The 10,752-nt window shown below is 42.5% G+C and overlaps 1 long non-coding RNA gene across 2 annotated transcripts; it reads left to right on the forward strand.

Annotated features, from left to right (window-relative positions):
• Positions 1-6,356: 6,356 nt before the first annotated feature.
• Positions 6,357-7,430, forward strand: LOC146753062 (uncharacterized). Of its 2 annotated transcripts, none has more exons than XR_014940254.1 (2): positions 6,357-6,785; positions 7,050-7,430. It is a non-coding gene; the product is annotated as an uncharacterized LOC146753062 (long non-coding RNA). The 2 variants fall into 2 exon arrangements; XR_014940255.1 differs by having other exon boundaries at positions 6,357-6,764.
• The last annotated feature ends 3,322 nt before the right edge of the window (positions 7,431-10,752 follow it).

Consider the following 10,752-nt stretch of genomic DNA (forward strand, 5'->3'; position numbering starts at 1 on the left):
GGACGGGATCAAATGCTCTGCACAAGTCCAAGTAGATGATGTCAGTTGCTCTCCCATTATCCACTGATGCTGTTACTCCATCATGAAAGGCCACCAAGTTTGTCAGACATGGCTTGACCTTGATGAAGCCATATTGGTTACCACCAATTACCTCATCTTTATTTTCCAAACTATGCCAAGGAGAACTAGACAGAACTCTACAGTGTTGTGTCACTACAAACCTGTCTGAACCATAGGCTTCTCTGCATGCTCATCACTAGTCTCTCCTTAGCTTGTGTGCCTACAAACAATGTATGGGGAATGTCAGCCACAAATCTTACCTAGGGGACATCTTTGCTTCAAAATCCTTTGAACATCACACAATCCCTTTTAACTCTCCAGGTCTGCATTTAGTTATGTCAGAATCAGGCCATATTTCTGTGCTGCTATATCCCTTTCCTTCTGAAGGGCCTGGATACAACTTGGATTAACCTCAGGAGAAGAGTTCCTGCATAGAATCATAGATTTACCCAGGTTGGAAAAGACATTGAAGATCATCAAGTCCAACCGCAGCCTAACCAGTACCCTAACTCTAAAAACCCTACACTAAATCATATCCCTGAGTACCACATCCAAAAGGCTCTTAAACACAACCAGGGATGGTGATTCAACCACCTTTCTGGGGAGCCTATTCCAGTACCTAAAATCTCTAGTATCTAAATCTCTCTAAAAGAGCACAGGTATTAATCTGACCAGAAAGGTTCCTGTTTGTTCATAAAATGAGCCTTTTCCGCTCCATCTTGCATAGGCCACTGGGCACAGGGTAGCTGGGAGACCACAGAAAAAGTGGTTCTGTGAGCAATAGGGAAACTACTGCCTAATCCAACTCCTCCAATCTCTGCGCTCTGCCAGCATGTCTAAATAGGGTGGCAGATACACACAGGAGATAAATATTTCCACTTCCCTCAGCCAACACTGCTCTGAATTTCTATGGGACACACAGTTAGATGAAAAGGCATTTGACAAAGAAGGAAATGAAAGAGTTTAATCTGCTGTGTCATTCTCTCGGTAGCCAGAATAACTAACCCTCGCCAGTGTTAGTTCAAAGAATAGGCAGATTTTATCTCCTGACATGAGCAGTAATTCAAAGAAGCTGGTATATGATCCAGTATCCTGCATATTCACTGCAGGCAGGCAAAGACATTATGAGATAAGGGAGATCTACACATCACTTGTTATGAACACCTCATAAAGATAAAACCACACACAAGAGGAGAGTTTAGGAAGAGGACCACTCTTGGACTACTTTCCAAGAGGCATCAATTAGTAACTCTCTTCGCTCATTTTTCACACTACTCCACAGTGTCCTCCTGAGCCCCCTTACTCCTGTTGCCAACTGCTGATGCAGGGAATCCTGAGGAACCAAGGATTCATAGTTGTTCCATCAGTAGTCCTTGGTCAGCTCTCCCTCCCTGCCCCTTCTGTTTTGATCCCACTAACCAAATTTTAGTTAGTCTGAAAAGAGGATGGAAACCTCCGCAGAAATTAGTTTCTAAATATCTTGCAATGGGCAGCTTGTAGGAGCCCCATCTCAATGCCCACAGCACAGGAGGCAGGACTGCTTAGCCCATGCACTAGTGCATTTACCAGCACAGATGTAAGCCCAGATCTATGCACACCAAATACAGGCTCTCAGTTTGCACAAGGAGGCATCCATGGAGCTGAAGTATTAGACAGATATTGTGGTGGGGCAGCAGTTATTAAGACGCCAGACAGAAAGGACACAGATAACGTGGCAACTCAGCTTTACCATTATGACTGCTGATGGAACATCTAATTTCACTGCTCAAAAGAGAACTTCCATATAACTGGAAAGGATGAAATTCACAGGGGAAACCACACACAGACACACACAAAAGCAATACAAAGGAGATGAAGGATGGTTCACATACTAGTGATTCACTCTGAGATGCAAGCAAATGAAAGAGTATCCCCAACCATTTGCCTCCTGAAATGCTAAATATATAAACTCGTTGCTGTGATAACTCTGCCAGACGTGAGTCATACACTGTAAAACCTTATGGGGTCAATCAGTTTAACTTCATAAATTCATTACACCAACAAAAACAGACCATCGTGTCCAGGCTGGTTCATTTCAGCTCTTCAAAGCTGTTGGTAAAACTGCCTGAGAGGTGAAATGCTTACCAGCAAAAGCTAAAAACTGTAAATCAAATGTAATAGGCTGGCTTTGTCTACTGTATAGAAATGATGCCTGAAAAAAAGAAAATAAAAAAGAACGTAAACCAGAACAAATGGAATGGCTGCATAAAACAGCCAGTACTGAAACAGCAACCCAACCTGGTTGCAGAATGAGAGAGAAAATGAGAGTTCACCAAAGTCATGGGACAGGACACATGTTCATGTTCATGCTAACACTGAACCCAAGTGGCCACATGAGGACAGCATCTAGTAGGAAATCAGAAAAAAGCATCATTTCATACGTCCCTTGGGAAGGTGGCATCTACCAGGGCACAGCAGACCCATGTGTTCAGTAACCATTCTGATGCTTCAGAGCCCAATGATGAGCTACAAACTGGGGTTTAACCAATGCAACACATGGAGGGAAAATCTGTCTTGAGCATAAAGAAGAAAGAGAAAGGTATCCAAAAGGACTAACCAAGAAATGCCCAAACTGCCCATGAAGCATTTCTTCCTGTGGTGCAAAATACCACAATAGGATTTATTTGCTCTTTCAGTTAAACATAAAATGAACCTTTAGGGTAGCTGATGTCTTGTCTTAGGCTGCTCAGCATGTGGATGTTCCCTGATCTTCATATTCACACTTGTGAATAATAAGACTTCTCTTATTTCCCTGGGAAGTAATGCCCACTTTTTTACTTTGACAGAGCTCCTTCCCATCCTAGAAGGGAAAATATCAAGTCAGATCTCCATTAGTCCTTCCATCTCTGCACTGAGCAAAGGGAGCCTTCAGATCTATGCTTAATTCACCCACTCCCCTAGAATTAATGGAACTGTGCTTACTGGAACATATGCTGAAGCTTAAGCACAGTGCCGTGTTTTCAACATGTAGGAATGGCTATAGAACATGCATAAATTCTGGCTGACCTATGACAGCTTAAAGCACTGCAGAGGACTGTTAACAAGCTCGTTTGGACATCACCTTGAATAAATGACGTTATCCCCAAGTAAGGGAAGGAACAGCTGAGCACCGGGGAGTTACACAAAGTGCCAGAGCAAATTCTCACACTGTCAGGTGCAAAGAAAACTGAGATTTCACCCTAAAACCCAGTTCACAACAAGGCTACAAATCCTGGCTGAGAATTTCTGTGTTAGAGTTGAAGCTCAAGACTGTGCTCCAACCAACAATATTTTGTGCAGCAAGACCTCAGGAGTTCACAAGAAACCCAAAGCAAACTTCCATTTCTACTTGATAAATGAACTCAGGACATAATAACAAAGAGTACTGATCTGGGCAAGTAAAAGAGCATAAAGAAAAGAGAGCAATGCAAAAGCTATCAAGCAAAAGCTCAGACTCGCATCACTTGGAAGTGAAATTAAAGGCTCTCATTCATTTCCAGAGAAGTCAGAAAGGAAAATACCATTACATGCCATACCTTGAACCACTTGACGTCCACGTTGAGCCTGAACAGCTGACACTCACCTCTTTCAGCACCTGCTACTGGTTTATAAACACAGGTTTTGGCTCTGAGGGAAGAAAAGAAAAAGTATTGACTGAGGGACTGAAATGAGACCATCTTGCAGCTTTGTATGTACAGGTTGGAACAGGTTTAGGTTACCACTTGTGCCCAAACTAATAGCCTTCACTAGAGAATATCAGCTCTTCTGTTGAAACAAAGTGTCAAATCTAGGCAAGAAAGAACCTAGGAACTGAAGGAACCAAGAGGGTCCTTGAACACCAGTCCCATGGTTGCAAGTCACTATGCAAACATATTTAACCCAAAAGAACATCTGTCCTGCAGGCAACCAAAACCTGAGTTCCTTTTACTTAAGACCCACTGTGAAACATCAAAACACATAAACATGTGATAGTTACCCCTGGGCAGCCTGTGCCAGTTAATTCTGGGGGCAGACCTGCCATTATGAAATATTATGCTAACATGACAAAGAGAGAGAAGAAAAGCAAAATTAAGACTAGCTGACAAGCCTTGGCAGGAAGTTCTGCTCTCCATCAATTTAGTCCCATTATTCAATTCTGTTTGGAGCTCTCTCCACGCCTCTCTGGAGTTTTTTCTTTGAGAAGAAGCAATTAAGTAGGCTCTCCAATGCCAAAGTGCATACACTACTCTAGGGATTTGTTTTTTCTCCATGGACCAGTAAGTGTGACAAGCCAGCAGAATATGATGAAGAGCCTCATGCATACTCAGTGTAAAAAAGAAAAAGGCAATTGTTGCTGGGAAGAAGGTGCATTTGCATTTGTGTCATCTGCAGAGGGTACTGCAGAAATGGAAAGTCTTCCACTGGAGCAAACAAAGGGCTCTCATTTATTGCAATCAAGGCCCAGCATGTGGATCTCAGAGATCAGACCTACACCCTGCAGCAAAACAGAGACCTGCGTGGGAAAGTTCAGTTTCTCTCTCCATCTGTGTCAGACAAAGCCCACCATGGAATGACAGCTAAGTAAACATCCCTGTGACTCTTCACAGGTCTCTTCTACATTTGGGATCACTGCTACAAAAAGAGCTGTTGACATCATCTCTCGTGGCCAACCTGAGAGAAGAGCAGGAAGGCTGGGATGCTCTTTTTCCTATCTTTCCCTTGACTTCCTCTATATCTTAGGGACGAATCACAGGACAGAACACAGAAATCAAATGGCTCTACAAAGCAGATTGGCCAGTTCAAGTCAAAACAGCCACTGAAAACACCCCAGATGCTGTCTGACAACAGCTGGACTGTCGGGGAGTCAGGTGAATGCAGACTGCTGGCCCTGGGCTGGAAGAGGACAGCCCAGACTGTCACATACCTTTCACTGAAAGCTGATAGAGCATTTTATCCCCCTCACAGATGCACTGACAACTTGCAGCATCATCCATTGAGACGCTGTGAATTTTCAGGGTGTGTTTCTTCCCCTCAATGTGCAGTTCATAATTTTCACTGGCCTTGAGCCTCCTTCCCATCCTTCATCCACTCCACAGTAGCGCCTGTGTCTGAAAGCTCAGCCTGCAGTTTGGCTTCCTCACGCAGCCAAGCGCAGATCTTTTCTACATCTTTGCTCTTCTTGGTAAATCTCACTGCAGCACCTGTCAGGAGCAAAGGCCTCGTTATTTCAATTGATATCAGGCTAACGTGGTCAATGTTTGCTGCAAGATCTCTGAAAAAGTATCACCTTCTGTTCCTGCACTCATCATTGTGTCAGTGCTGAGCAATTCAAGATATTTCATTTGGTCTTCTTGCAGGATTTACTAAGTAAAAATCAACCAAACATCTCCTTCTACTGATTAATAATGCTCTAAACATGCTTCTGCAGAGGTTTCCACCCAATGACAAACAGGTCCTTCCATAATGAATGTTTATCTGTTCTATTTGGTCATGCAAAGCTGATTGATACAGATATTATTGGAATGATTGCTCCCCTACTTCTAAACTATTCCAGTGCAATCAGAAAGGCTGTGTGAACCTGGAGCTGAAAGTACTGCTCTATGGTGATGCAGTGGTAAACCTGCTGACTGAATGCACTGGCCAAGAGCTGTGAACTGCAGACATTCATCAGCTGGCATGAAGCAATCTGGTTCAGATACCAAGCAGCTGGGTAGATTGGCTTACCCTACACTCAGTGCTATCATGTTTAGGTCATTACCAGGACTCACGTCAGTCCATGGGATGCAATTTCAGGTATTTGGTACAGTCAGTGAATGCCTGCAGCCCCAGTTCTAATCATCAGATCACAGCAACTCTGCCTTGACTGTAAGAGGAAAGGAGAAGGATCAAAGCAAATACCTCTCACTCTCATCTTGCTGCTGACATCAACATTTTTGGCAACAAATTTCACTTCTGCTCCATCATCGTTCTTGGTGACGTTCTTTATGATTAGTCTGTGAGTAGTTTGGGTTCTCTTGATGATGCAGGTCTCACTTTCCTGTAAGACTTTACCATTGAGGTACCAAGTGCCGCAACACGTTGTTGTAAGGTCAATAGTAAACATGGCGTCCCCTCCAGGTACAGCTTCACCAGTTGTTAGGGGGGATTTCACAGCCAGGACTGGGTCTGAGGAAGAACAACATGTTTGTCTTAATGCTCTTTAGATGCAAGTCTGGTATCTCATTTAGAGATGGAAGTTTAAATCATAAGTACATTTCTACTTCTCCCTTTGCATGAGCCCTCAGTACAAAAAAGACATAGAGATTTTGGAAAGGGTCCAGAGGAGGGCCACGAAGATGATCAGGGGGCTGGAGCACCTCCCCTATGAGGACAGGCTGAGGGAGTTGAGTTTGTTCAGCCTGGAGAAGAGAAGGTTGCGGGGTGACCTCATTGCAGCCTTTCAGTACCTGAAGGGAACTTACTGCCAGGAGGGGAGTAAACTCTTGGAAAGGGCTGATAATAGCAGGACTAGGGGAAATGGTTTTAAGTTGAAGGAGGGAAGATTTAGGTTGGATGTTAGGGGGAAGTTCTTTACTAGAAGAGTGGTTAGGTCCTGGAACAGGCTGCCCAGGGAGGTTGTGGATGCCCCGTCCTTGGAGGTGTTCAAGACCAGGTTGGACGGGGCCATGGGCAACCTGATCTATGGGGTCTCTATGGGGATCTATGGGGTCTCTATAGGGATCTATGGGGTCTCTATGGGGATCTGTGGGGTCTATGGGGATCTATGGGGTCTCTATGGGGATCTATGGGGTCTATGGGGTCTCTATAGGGATCTATGGGGTCTATGGGGTCTCTATAGGGATCTATGGGGTCTCTATGGAGATCTATGGGGTCTTTGGGGTCTCTATGGGGATCTATGGGGTCTCTATGGGGATCTATGGGGTCTATGGGGATCTATGGGGATCTATGGGGTCTCTATGGGGATCTATGGGGTGTCTATGGGGATCTATGAGGTCTCCTGGGCAACCTGATCTAGTAAAGGTGTATGTTTGGTGGCCCTGCTAGGCAGGGGAGTTGGAACTACATGATCCTTGAGGTCCCTTCCAACCCAGGTCATTCTGTGATTCTGTGATTCTGTGATTCTGTGATTCTGTGATTCTGTGATTCTGAACACCCACTGCTGTTACTGCTGCCACGGCTCAGCTCTACTTGTGACGTATTTATTGACCACTCAGAAGCCACGACAGCAAATCAGCAACAAGTACATTCGACTTTCCTGCCACAGGAACTGGTAAAAGGACTTCAAAAAGATGGAGAGCATTCGCTCACCGGGGTTGTACCTCTGCAGCACGCACTGAGGATGGCCAAGCTCAATAAAAGGACTCTGCATCTCATGTTTGTTTTGTTTTGTTTGTAATTGTTCATATATATATATTTATTTTAAGGTGCGTATTAAAAGTTTATATTCCGCAAACTACCTGGGTTTTTCCTTGCATCCTGTGACCACAGTGTCTGCTGACGGCACATCAGGCACTTCAAGCAGAAGTGCTTATTTCACAGTGGACTTTAGACATTTATCGTTCAACCTGGCAAGTGTGTAAAGTTGATCACGCTTCTGTCTCATTTCAGTCTCAATAGCTGAACTCTGAGCCAGACTTCAAATAAAAGCCTGTTAGAAGAGAGAGCAAACAAACTGATAATAATAGTGCTAGCAGATTCAATATACTAAATATATCTGGTGATAACTGGAAGAAGTATTTACTTTTAAATTATTTCTAATCAAAATTGCCTACGTCCCAAGCTGACCTCCCCGTCTGAATAATCCCATTATTTCAACATACCTCACATACTGGACGGTATCTTCCCTTGTTATGCAGAGTGCTGGGGTCAAAAAAGAAACCTCTGCTTAAAAATACAGCAGCAGGGAGCATGCAGCCCTTTCAACAGACAGGACCACTTTGAAGTTTAATACAGAAAATCTATTTGATATTTATTAAACTTAGTTTCTCCAGTTACAGTTTTGCATTGTACAAAGCATTTTAATGACACAGTAGTTAAAAAGATCTTTACAAACTGAAATGTGATACCCTTTTCTCCAAATATTTTAATTGCCATAAATTTGTTTAAAAATACACATTAAACGCATGTTTCAGACACTAAACTTTCTATAATCTCAATACCACAAAATACATAGAATATACTATACAGATGTGGAAAAAATCTAGTTAGTATATAATACTTTGCTCACCATTAGCAGCTTTATTACGTGAAATGCACATACTGACTTAGAAATCCTAATTTGAGCCCCAAAGTACCCTTTGAAATTTCAAATGTATTGCAACAAATAAAATCACAGTTGGTGTGTTTCTTTAGGTTTTGGTTGAAGACGGACGCCTAAATATTCCCATAGAAACAAAACGTAACACATGGACTCGTCATGTACAAAGTGTGAAACAGAGACATCCCATTAGTTACTAGCAGTACCTTTCTGTATGATTCACAAGGGCTTCATTTATAAGAGACAGGTGAAAAGTTACCTTCCCTCACCCACAAACCCTCCCCCCAAAAAACCCTTCTTCATCAAATAATAATTTCAATTAAGATAAAGGATTTTTAATAAATATATAAGCACTTTATCCTCCATATACAAAATTTCTTAAGACAATTTAAAAGGGGGGACCAGATACAAATGTCAGGAACTGTGCTTGCAAAAGTCACGCCTGGTCCTTAGAGTTGAGTTTTCAGATGTGTAACATCAATGCAGCCGAAAAGAAGCGCTGCAGAAGTACTGTGCACCCAACAGCACCGATTCCCCGGGCTGCATATAAAAACCAAGTCGGGGAACACTGCATTCCAATTTGCCCGTATCAGCTCCAATAGCAAACGCAGAGAGGTATGACAGGAGTAGGTACGTTTCCATTAAGTTTCCAGATGAAATTAAAACTTTTACATAAAGATGGCCTATATAAACCCTAACGCTGTAACACAGCGTTTCAAATTGTTCAGTATAGTGTATTCGATTGAAACTCAGCTGAGATCGGCAGAGAGCAAAGAACTAATGCTGTCGATAGCTGATCTAGCAACGACCAGAGCTCGTATTGAGAGAAAAATGTACTTATTACATCGCTAAGCCCTCCCTCCCTGCCTCCCCCCACCCCCAATACGGCTGCTTTCAAATGGCATCATGGCATCAGAAACCAATTCCTTGAAAAGTAATGGAGTTTGACACACATCATGATTCCCTGATTGATTGATTGCTTTTAGGTAACTTTCACACTGTGGAGATTTGCCTCCTGGAACAGCTCTGTATTTGTCTGAGTTGGCCACCAAAAGCTTTGGCTAGTCTTCACACTTCAAGATATCCAGCATTAACATACAGGTTTCCATAACACTGTTTCATTAGATGGAATAATTTAAACCCTGACCAAAATTTTTGTCAGAAATCTAGAAATTTGGAAGTTGCTTACTCCCCAATGGGTAATTCAAACTTGACTTGCTCAGGCCCTTAACATAAACGCTGCGGTGACAGTAAATATCTGTTAGGTAACTGAAATATTAAATACAGCAAAGGTAGTCTCTTTTTCCAATAGTTTCCCATTCTGGAAAACTACATCATTATCTGCCTACGGCTTTATTTTACTTGCCCCGGGCAAGCACATCATTCCCATAAAGTACTGACTCTGTATGTTGGGGCCATTCATAAATACATTTCAGGGCTTTTTTTTTTCTTCTTCTTTTCCTTTGTTATCACAGCAATCAAGCCTCAGCAATCTAAAGGAATATACATTGCACTCCTGTATAATATGCAAGATTTATCACCAGTAAGATGGTGACTCAGCACTCAATAAATAATATATCAATATAGTCAGTTGCACCATAATCTAAAAACAAGTATAACATATACTTTGGACAGACTGATTTCATATATATATACATATATATTAAAAGACACATACAATACAAATTGCATACTGCCATCAAAAGCCAAGAAGAGCCATTCACACGCTCTACTTTATGGCTAATAGTTTCAAATCAAAATAAAAGTATCGGGCTGTTTTACTCTGGTGTCCTGAAGATTTGTTTATAAGTATAAATGGTTGCACCTTACCATCTAGGAACCTGCAAGTTTCACAGCAAATCCAAATAATAGTGATATCTGAGCAAGCCTAGTCTGATTAAGCCATTTTTAAGATTCACCAACTGGGACCACGTTCGGTAAGGGAATTAAGATCTCAGTGTTGATATGTGCTTAAGATCCAATCGTCTAGGGAATCGTTGAGGAAGCTGGGAGTGAGGGATCCCCTCCTCAGCCACCAGCGCAGCCTGCCTTAGTGCTGACGCTGTCTGCATTTCCACTGCTGTTGTGTAGAGGTTAACAAAAGGACAGAGTTGGACTGTTAGTCTGCATCGTGGCACCGGGATGGAAGCATATTCAGTATTTGCATTTTTTTAATTGCTATGAAATCTGACAAAGTACACAACTTCTGTCTTAGAAACAATGGTAAAGCCCAAATCAGATATGCTTTTGGAAGCGTGAAATTTAAGTGTCTCTGATTGAAATAGCTACAGATGAGTAAGGCATTTTTCAAATAACAAGACCACTGTGTATCTCCCATACAGACAGAAAACCTGGGCAGCACTCCAGGGAATGTTTCCCTGTGACGGATTCTGTCAGCCATTTCAGGTCCACATTTTAACACAATGTAAGAAGTCTTT

Source organism: Coturnix japonica, unplaced genomic scaffold, assembly GCF_054131305.1.
Source record: "Coturnix japonica strain WE unplaced genomic scaffold, WE-NBRP24 Scf040, whole genome shotgun sequence".
Classification (NCBI taxonomy): domain Eukaryota; kingdom Metazoa; phylum Chordata; class Aves; order Galliformes; family Phasianidae; genus Coturnix; species Coturnix japonica.